Raw genomic sequence first — 10581 nt, 5'->3', positions numbered from 1 at the left:
CAATAACTAGCCAGCTTAATTTTAAACATTCTCAGAGTATGATGACTGAATTTTAAAGGCGAATAAAGAATATTAAATGTTTACAACATGATTATCGCAACTGTCAAACCACGATAATTAAATTCTACTCTTCATATGCTTTAAACCAAAAATGCAAGATTGATGATTAAAGTTACATTTTCATGTGCAAAACGTGTCCTAGGAAACAACCCGTAAGTACCTGTGCCATGAAGTTAAGTTGGCTACAACTTGAAATATCAAAACTCAAACGTGAAACGCACCTTTGGGCCTGTGTCTTTACAACGCACAAGTTATACTATTGTGAATCTTGTCAATTCATTACGCTTATATTACGGCAAATGAATGTAGCTGAAGAATAGAAGACTCAAGTTTTTGCAATAGTTGTCAAAACGTCAGATTGAGGTTTGTATATACTAACAAACTGATTTCATTAAGTGAGAGCAGTTTTGACAGTAGTTTGTTTCAAGATACATCAACTTTTAAAACTTCACCGCCACTTGTATTGCTTTAGGTAGAAAATATCCCCTTGAACCTAGAAAATAATGGATGCTATTGCTGAAGTACAAAGTGGTTTGATTCCTGAATGTATGGCTTGGTCCAAACGGGAATCCATACGGCAGCAGAGTGGCTTGAGCTGAGGAACAATCCAGAGGTCGAACAATACTTCACCTGGAACAAATTATGATTTTAACTAAAGGAAAAATGCTAATTTTAAATACAGGAAAAATTTCTGATTTTAACTAGAGAGAAATTCTGATTTTAACTACAGAGGGAAATTCTGATTTTAACTAAGAGAGAAAGCCTGATTTTAACTAAAGGAAAATTCTGATTTTAACTAAAGGGAAAAAATTCTGATTTTAACTAAAGGGAAAAATTCTGATTTTAACTAATGGAAAAATTCTGATTTTAACTAATGGGAAAAATTCTGATTTTAACTAATGGGAAAAACTTCTGATTTTAACTAAAGGGAAAAATATGATTTAAAAAAAAAAGGGAAATATTCCAAAATAAAGAAGAGAGAATTTATCGCAAAATATATGATGCTAAACATACACATAAGCATATCACTAAATCTAAATAAATATTCGATTTGTTATTTAATGTGCCCACGAAAAGTGTGTTTTCAAAATGCTTAAGAAAAAGAAAAATAGAACGCGAGAGGAAAAATATGTCATATTAAAACATTCAAAACAATTAAGTTGCAGTCGACTGAATTTTTGGACACTCAAAATAACTTAATACATATACAAACTCATGTATAATTGCATGCTATCAGAACTAAACATTTCGTGACTCAGTCTGCAAAAGAAAATGAAGTCCTAGCGACAGCTTCGTGGAGGGCTTCAGTATAATTAAAAAAACAGACTCCCTTGTAAAACTAATGAAACAGTGATGAAGAGATCCAGGGAAATCATTCAATTAAACGGAAAATTCTAAGATACTTTGCGAAATCTACAGTAAAGAATTTCCTGCAGTTGCACGAAATTAATCCGATCCAGACCATATTACAGAGGATTATTCCATTCAGTATAATGCATCTTCTCTTTTATTGCATTTGTATTGACTCTGATGCTTACTATCCCTTCCAGAACTAAATTATTCCAGCTTAAAATTTTAAAATGACAATTACTATCAACTTCATTTGTATTTTGAAGTATCTTCCCCTACAAAATCACTTTCAGCAATTCCAAAATATTAATAGTAGTCACTCTACCTATAAATTTTGAGGTATAAAACAAACACGTTTTTTAAGATGAGAGAGGTAGTATATCATTCTGTATATATCTCTACATCTATATTCAATATAAATAAACTTCTTAGCCTTACCCTTATGCAAAACTGCTACTCGACAAAAATGCACTTTACCTCATACCTGAAGTTCATACTTTACCAATTAGTTTTCATCAAATGACCACATTGTAATTATACCACATGGCCATCAAGAAGGTAAGTCCTGTAGAGTAATTTAGTATTTTAGGATTACATGTCTAACACAACAAAACTACTTCAGAATCAAATAAGCATATATCTTAATGGTTTAACCTTTGATTAAATACACATTGGGCGAAATCTGAAATTTTACCAATTCACAAGCATGTAAACAAATCTATAACCAAGTGTTGCAGTTTACTCTTATAATGTTTTCGTCTCCTTTCCTTACCTGGTCCAGGAAAATCTGTCATTCTAACCCAGTCACTTCGGCCTTCAAGTTCCAGCCATCCCTACCTACTACAGTGATTTTGAATGATCGATCTTCCAAATTATTTATCTGTAAAGCGCAGGTTACTTTATCCAGCGGTCCATTCTCCTGTTAAGTTCAAGCCACTCAAACCTGTCCAAGGAAACATTAGTCTTAAAGAATCGAAATAAATATTTCGAGTAAACTTTTTCTAAAGAATTCTATTAAATCGCCTCTACTAGGTATAGCTCACTGCGCCAGTTACATATAAATAAACCAATGGACTGTGACTGAAAATTCCCTAAGTAACAAAATCACAAAATACCTAAAATTGTCTACCTAGAATATTATGTACTTTCTTTGTTACGAGGCATCATAAAATCCAGCTGTTTTCCAACGTATGAGGAAATCAATCCATAATTAACAATGATACTGGTAGAACTATTAGTAAAATCAAACCTACAGACATGCATTAAATTCATATATGTTCAACTACTATGAGATTCAGGGTCTCTCTCTGTAACACGGTTTTTTGAACTTTGCTCCTTGTCAAAGCATCGGATGTAGCTGAAAGTTGACATATGTATATTTTACAACCCCACACAAATTTTGCCAGCATTATCAATAACCTAAACCCGATGGTTTTAATTTTTATAAAGTAAAAAATGATCTAGCCGACGCCATGGCCAATGATTACGAGCCAAGAGTCGAAAAACATTCATTACGTAAGCAAGGTAAACAAACACCTTTTGACGAAATGTTGCCCTCCCCGCCCATCCACCTGACAGAAAATCCATCGGCTCTGAAACCCAAAGACTTTATGAATGGCGGAACGATACATAGATGTGGTGGGTTATCAGTGCTAGCGTAGTAATACTACTGTAGCAGTAGTGGCGCAACAGTATAGCAGTAATATACATGAATTAAACGTTTAGGCCAACTGCTGGGATCATTGAGGATCATTTTGCACTTCTTACAACTACTCGAGAAATTAGTTTTTATAGCCAGAAGTTAAATATTCTAATCCAACAATGCCCATGATAGCCTTCAGTGTTATCCTGAATTATAACGAGGCGAAAGTGGGTGGAGCCTCATGAAGTCATCATTCTGACGATAATTGTTGGTGAAGGTTTAAAGCCAATATACGGTACCGGCTATTTTTTTTCAGTAAATAGGTAGATAGCCAATAAATAAAAATTGCTTGACATTGGATATAACAGTTATCAAATCAAGCTTATCTACTATGTGTTTTTATAATTACCAACTATTCCCTACATCTTGTCAACCTGATTGTGACCTATAAAGTAGACTAATTTCTTAGGAGACTTATTTGGGAGTTAGATTAATAATCGAAGTGATTTTGTATTTATTAACATATTTGTTGGTTTGTTCATTATGACAATATCAGTGGAGAGGTATCAGAGTTCATAAAGGTGTACTGCTTTGCTTGTAAATTTTAAATTTGTTATGTCCTTGTTGCCAGAGGTTTAGCCCTTCGTTACGTATAGCCAATCATCCATTGGAGAAAGAGGAAGAAATGCTGTCATAAGTTACGTAACGAGTGCGTTCAAACCTTTTCTCTGAGTAAGTTGCCCGTCTTCAAAAAAAAAAGTCACTTTTAACATTATAAGTACCAAACTTATTCAACCTACGTAGTGCAGAATACAGTCAAAATTTATATGTGGATAAAATATGTATTCTGAATAAGTGTTATATTTATGAAATGCATAGATAAAAAGTTTATTGCGAAAAAAACCATGTCACAGAGGCCCTGAATCTCATAGTAGTGCACCTCGCGGTATTTCTACAGAAGCAATCTGCAGTGGCCTAGACTATGGCAATTGACATTTTCCTATGTTATTTTACCCAACGAACAAGAATTTAAAGTAATATTTATTCGGACGACTGTAATTAACCCCCTAGGGCCAGTACTAAACACGGCGGTAATTCTTCGAAGCTAGCCGCATCACCAGTTTCTAAAAGACAATTAACAATCCTTCCTTTTATTTGGTGGTGTTTTTTTCAGTGAATCTCATATTCTTGAGGAAATGTTATTTTAACCCCCTTTTCCACCCAAGAAGCTTGGGTGCCCCCAGTTTGGAATCGGGGGTTTTGGGTGGGAGAATACCAGAAAGGAGTGCTTTGCAGCAATAATAATTGGGAGCACCTGCAGATTCACGGGCCCACTCGACCGCCGACCGAAATCTGCGGAAGAACACCAAAACCAATATGGCGGTGAACCAAAACAACAACAAACAAAGTAGGGAACGACTACATATCCGCGACGATCAATTTGTGTGTGCTGTCAGTAAGGCCGTGGCGGAACGGCGCTTCGCACCTTATCCGCATATTTAAAGATTCTTGGCAAGCACGGCATGTACTGGCAAGAGGTAATGTTGAGCTGCGCGCACTAGCCACAGGGGTTACAGTAAGGCTACTTACCGTGGCGGATCACACCTAAAGGCGTTCCTGTTGCAGTCGATCCAACAAATAGCTCCAAAACACTCGCAGTTTTTTTTGCTTTATAATTAATATATCTTTGATCATATTCAATCACGACTTCTTTACCACCACTAGACAAATAATGATAAAATTCACCGTAGCCCACATTGCACTGCAAACAATCGGTAGGAAATCGAAGGTTTGTCAAAATTAATGCCAGAAGGGCCAGCCACTGCCTCTGCCATAGCTACAGGAAGACAAAATGCCGGTTTTTGCTTCATTATTAGAGTATTCAGTCAAACAATGATACCAGTGGACACTGGACAGGTAACTGTATTACTCGCTGAAATGCTAGTGAAACTTCAGTTTTCGACTAAAGTCGTTCGTAATTGGTTATGAAACCCATGACGTCATAACGATGTCACACCACTCAGCCAATAATGAGTAACTGGAACTGCTTTTTGTTTGCGTAAGAAAGTAAGTTAGAGGGCTCATTAAAAGTAAACATTACCGTAGAGGAAACTCCTCTCCCGAATTAGGAAAAATTCGAGGTAAAAACTTATCAAGCTCATTTAATTCCACCCCGCTCAATCTCTCATATAATGACTATAACTTTTTGTATTGCTTTTCACATTGCTCTTTCCATGTAGGTGATTATTTTAATATCCAGTGCGGAGTGCTTCTGAATTATTACCTTTAGGACTGGTCCCTGGGGGTTAATTACAGTCGTCCGAATAAATACTTAAAATTCTTGTTCAGTAGGTAAAACTGCACAGAAAAACCGCAACTGCAATAGTTTGGGCCGCCGCGTATAGGTACCCTAGATCTACCGAGTTATGTGCAGTCTTCATGGTAATCTGTCTCTGCAAAATCTCTATTACCGACCAGTCTACTGAAATCTTTAATTCAAGTGAAAGAGGTCCCCATTATTAAAAAAAATCAGCTGTATATACACTTGTTAGATATAGTAATGGTCTACTTTTTATACCATAGGAAGTTCAGGTTCCGCCAAAAATATCAAAAGCTTTTTAAAGGCAAATTGCATTCTCTTTAAATCATCAAATTGTCCTTCAAGCTTGAAAAGACTCAAATTGCTTTGAATTTTAGTTCCACTTACTATTTTTGGGATGACACTAAAATTAAGTCAAAGGCATCTCTGTCAAGAATTATTTCCCCGGACTAAATTGCTCTGATGCAAATCTCACCACCAGTTTTTATAAATTTCCTTAATCTGAAATTCTATCAGTTTGATTTACAGCCTCCTTAAGTTTCCATAGAAATGAAGCCGAATTATCTTAAATGCCAAATGAAGCTTAATTCCACAGCCGATTGTTTAGATTGTTTGTTTACTCTTAAGGTATCTGGAATAATTCAATCTTTTGAAGCTTCAAAGCCATCAATTGTTTGACTGTTGAACGGATACATTCTCAAACAAAAGCAGATAAATGAAAATACAGTGATATTATTATGCATTAACACTACCTATTAAAGTTCCAACAATCATTTTACTTCTAAGATCACCAAAATTATAACTTGACCAGGGAAACCACCAATAAGTAGACCTGCAATGGTTTCCATAATCACTTTTTCCAGGCAGACACTAAGAAGGTGGGGTCATATTCAAAGAAAAGTACTTTCATGTAGATAAATATTAGCTCACCACCAAGAGTATTCGACTGACAATTCTGCGACACTATCACAATGTTAATCTTGTGGCAACATTCAGTGCTAAGACTGAATAAAATGATTAACAGACAATAAGTATTTAGTCATAAGAGAAATTCCCATGGGACTTGACTGCCTATGGGACCTTTGAGGTAAGAGACAGGGCGTGAGATTCACAAGCAATGGCTAAGAAAATACATAAAAACTTACCAAATTATTTTAAGCCTTCCATCCTAAGTTAACTTACTTGCATGCAAGTCAGAGCTCAATAAGTGTTCTGTGGTGAACAAGTGTCCTATGTGAAAATTCCCGATACACAAATTTCAGTTCATGCTTAGATGAGTATGCCGAATTAAGTATAAAGTTTTTGGGTGAACTGCTTAAAAGGAGGGCTATAAAGACCAGCTAAGCCACCAACCAAATGTAAACCACTGAGCATCAACACTTTGACCTTCAAATCTCCAACCTGCAAAACTGAAAATGCCTAAACGCAATTTAAGAAAACCTGCACAAATCAGTCACAGGCTATAGAAAGGAACAAAGACCGTAATTACAAAATAATATCTATAAATTATGGGTTAAATAAATTCTAATTTACAAGGAGTACAGGTGCCAGAATCTGGGAAATACAAAACCATGTATGGACGACATGGAAACCAATCAGAATCCTAAATGTAAAGGGAAGTAGCTCAATTAAAAAAAAATAATAATAATAAGTAGAAAAGGCGGCATATTTCAAAGGAATAACAAATTCATGCACATAGACGTTTTGCTCTTCTCAGCCTGCACGAGCCAGAGGCCTAAATTAAAAAATAAGAGTAATAACCGAGCTAGATATCGCGCACTTAAAGTAACGTGGACTACAAACCTTGCCTAAGATAAGTACTCCTGCTTTGATATCACAGTTTAGCAAAACATCCCAACATAATCGTTTAACAAAATATCAGCGTCAGAACTGGCAAACCGGCACCAATTTTCTATAACAGCAAAGAAATCAAGGACGCTGGAATAGGCAACTGGTGCGTAAACAGTCCTCGAGTTGCTAATTTTGGGGTCCTTGTGTGTCAAGTAGTGCCATCTGTTTTTTACTTTTTGCTACCGTTACTGCTCATAAAGAATTTCTTTGGCTCTCAGTAGATGAGAAAATTTACATGAAAAAACCGCTAATTCCTGTGAAGAGTCATTTTGTACGAAGCTGCTTCATCTCCACTCAGTGATATCAGCTAATGAATTTCACCTTCAAAGAATGCTTTACTCTCCTGAGGTAAAAAAAAATGTTGAAATACGACGCGCTTTTCTTCCTTCCAGAAGCCTTTGACAATTTGGATTCATTTTCCTTCTCAGGTTAAAGTTTATGTTGGAACAAGGCTCTCCTGAAGAAATGTTCATCTCCTTAATTGACGGTGTAATGAGAGAGAGAGAGAGAGAGTACTAATATAATTGTAACTGAAGAATTAACAGTTCGTGAAGGTGGATATAAAAAGAATTATAATAATCACTTTCGAACCCACTGTTTCTGTTGTTGAATCTGAACTTGCTATTTTAATTGGTTGCAAAATATTTATGTGTAAAGTTCTAGGGTCTACTATTTCATTCATGCAAAAAATCAAAGTAAAATAAAGAGGCAAAAACACACGAACAGAAATAACAATTCCAACATTTACTATAAACTCGGTAACGAAAAACTTTTAAGAAAAATTCAGTTGTAAATGAGCCTTCACAAACAGGAAAACGAAAGTGGACTTTCGTCTGTTTGAAACGAACCTCTGCTAGATTTGAAATGAAATATTAGGTCGTTATGAAGAAGATTACATTCGTAAAAGCAAAATAAAAAAAAAAATTCACATTAATAATTAAAAAATAAAACAGATGAAGGCATCTCGTATCATGGATGCAGACTAAAGGTTCGTTTTATAGCAGATATTCGCTTTAAAAAAAAAAAAAAAAAAAAAACATAATTTATTCCAGCCGTTGTGGGAATGGCCCGGAGAAAGAATTCCATTATGGAAGCATGAAGGGGAAATATTCCCAGAGGCATAATATGCAGTTTCTTGGTGATTGTTCACAAAAGGAGATGCTTATATCGCTTTCACTGCTAACAGGTTCTCAAAATTAATGAGATTGAGGTGAAGCTATAAAGTTGTTTTCAGATGTATAAACGACATATATAGGGTGTCCATAAAATCCCAGTACCATTGCAATCAATAAATGCTTGTAATGGTACAGGGACTTTATGGACACCCTGTACATACTATACACAAACACACACGCACACACACTCACACGCACACACACACACACACACACACACACACATATATATATATATATATATATATATATATATATATATATATTAGTAAATATATAATATAAATATATATACGTATATATATTTTATATATACATATATACGTATATATTTATTATATATATACATATGTTCATTACATATATATATATATATATATATATATATATATATATATATATATATATATATATATATATATATATATATATATATATATATATATATATATATATATATATATATATATATATTTGTGTGTGTGTGTGTGTGAGTGAGTGTGCGTGCGTGTCTTAGTGATTCCTCTATAATAAATAATAAATCCTCTCGTATATTTTTGTAGTGCAAGGGAACATCGTCTGGACTTCATGATAACTTCCTTCAGACCTCGCAAGAAATCTTAATGATATATAACACTGCTTGAGACGCGAAGGAGTCTAATGCACTCAAGTCTCGGAGCCTGACAAAGAGCGACTCCGCGTCTTATGTGGTCTTGAGTCTGTTTCCTCTTTCCTGTCCGTCGACGACCAGCGCCTCCGAGAGAAGCAGGCAGTTCCTAAATGCATTATGGCTTAGAAAAAAAATCTCACTTATATTAAGGGGAAGTCACAAGGTGTGTTTATTCGCTGCCGTTCTTGCATCCTATATTTCCAGCTTCCACTACTTCTCAAATAAAAAAAAAAAAATCATCCATCGCTGAGGGCAGAATTCCATTTCTCCTGTTCAAAGTCTGTTTACACAAAACTGTCCAATGCCAAATTGGAAATTATTTTTCGTCACTTCAGCTAATTAGGATGAAGCTGGGTATATCACTTTGAAATAAATTTTTGCCAGTGTGCAAAGATAAAATCTATTTGCCATCACTTTCGAATGTATTTTTGTCAACTTTGAGTGTTAAGAAAAATTCGATTTAATATCACCTTACAGAGGAAAAACAACTCTGTTACAACTTTAGTCCCTCGCAATCAAATCTTCACAATAACTTCAGCCTAAAAAGAATTGAAGCCGATTCAACCTTCTCTCCTCTGTTAATTTTTAAGATTTAGCGTCCTTTTACGCAGGTCTTAATCCTCTTTCGGTTAAAAGTCACTAGCAACTTTAAGGATTCACTTTAGTCTCCTTTAAGCCTTGATTCAACATTCACTGTTGCCTTTACGAGGCTGTTGGAACAAAGAGAGACGAGAGAGAAGGTCTCAATTCTTTCATTCAGAAGGACAGAAGTTGAAACAAGATGCACAGACCAGACAGACAGACACGTGCAGAATAACATTACACACGCTGAGAATTATGAAGATAACTGTTTCCGGTATTTCCTGCGTCGTATTCATTATATTATATTCAAAATTAACTGTGAGCAGGAGTAGTAATCTTCCTACGGCACTTGTTTTTATGGCAAGAAGCAAATGAACAGAGCATGAAGGTAAATGGTGGGTTCAGGTAAGAGAAAACGGTGACAACTACTGTGCATTTCAGGGCCGCGTCTGATTTTCGTCGATAAAATCTTACCAAAGCATCGGATATGAATCGTATTTTGGAAATAGCTATTTGAAGCCAAATCCTAATTGGCAATAATATGAAGTGATGTCTAATGATGATAATTAAAGGAGTTATTAGATTAAATAAAAGAAATTTAAAGGGAAACTTGGCTAAATCTAGCAGGCTCTTAGATAGAGGCTAGCAAAACGTCATCACCGAAGGCCCTCCCACTCGTTGATACTGTAGTATGATGTATTTTTACTAGGCACCCCGCCCACATTTCTTTATGAATGAAGGCTCAGATGTTGGTAGTAGTAGTAGTGATAAGTAGTATATGGAATTCTTATATTGTCTCACACACCACAAACTCCTAAGTAAAGTACAATAAGGGAATGGCATTAAATGAGAATATTAATGGTATAATACATTACTATGGCGTAATTCACGTTTCTTTTAACTTGAAATATGCACCAAGCCTTACACACTC

The 10581-nt window shown here is 35.2% G+C and overlaps 1 long non-coding RNA gene across 1 annotated transcript; it reads right to left on the bottom strand.

The window, feature by feature from the left end:
- Window positions 1–341: 341 nt before the first annotated feature.
- LOC135226064 (uncharacterized) lies at window positions 342–7267 on the bottom strand. Its single transcript, XR_010317134.1, has 4 exons — window positions 7176–7267; window positions 2183–2353; window positions 1888–1975; window positions 342–690 (listed from the first exon to the last, which is right to left on the bottom strand). It is a non-coding gene; the product is annotated as an uncharacterized LOC135226064 (long non-coding RNA).
- Between the last annotated feature and the right edge of the window lie 3314 nt (window positions 7268–10581).

This window comes from Macrobrachium nipponense, chromosome 14 (assembly GCF_015104395.2).
Source record: "Macrobrachium nipponense isolate FS-2020 chromosome 14, ASM1510439v2, whole genome shotgun sequence".
NCBI lineage: Eukaryota > Metazoa > Arthropoda > Malacostraca > Decapoda > Palaemonidae > Macrobrachium > Macrobrachium nipponense.
Note: the sequence above shows the minus strand (reverse complement) of the source record. Positions and strands in the feature narration are given on the sequence as shown.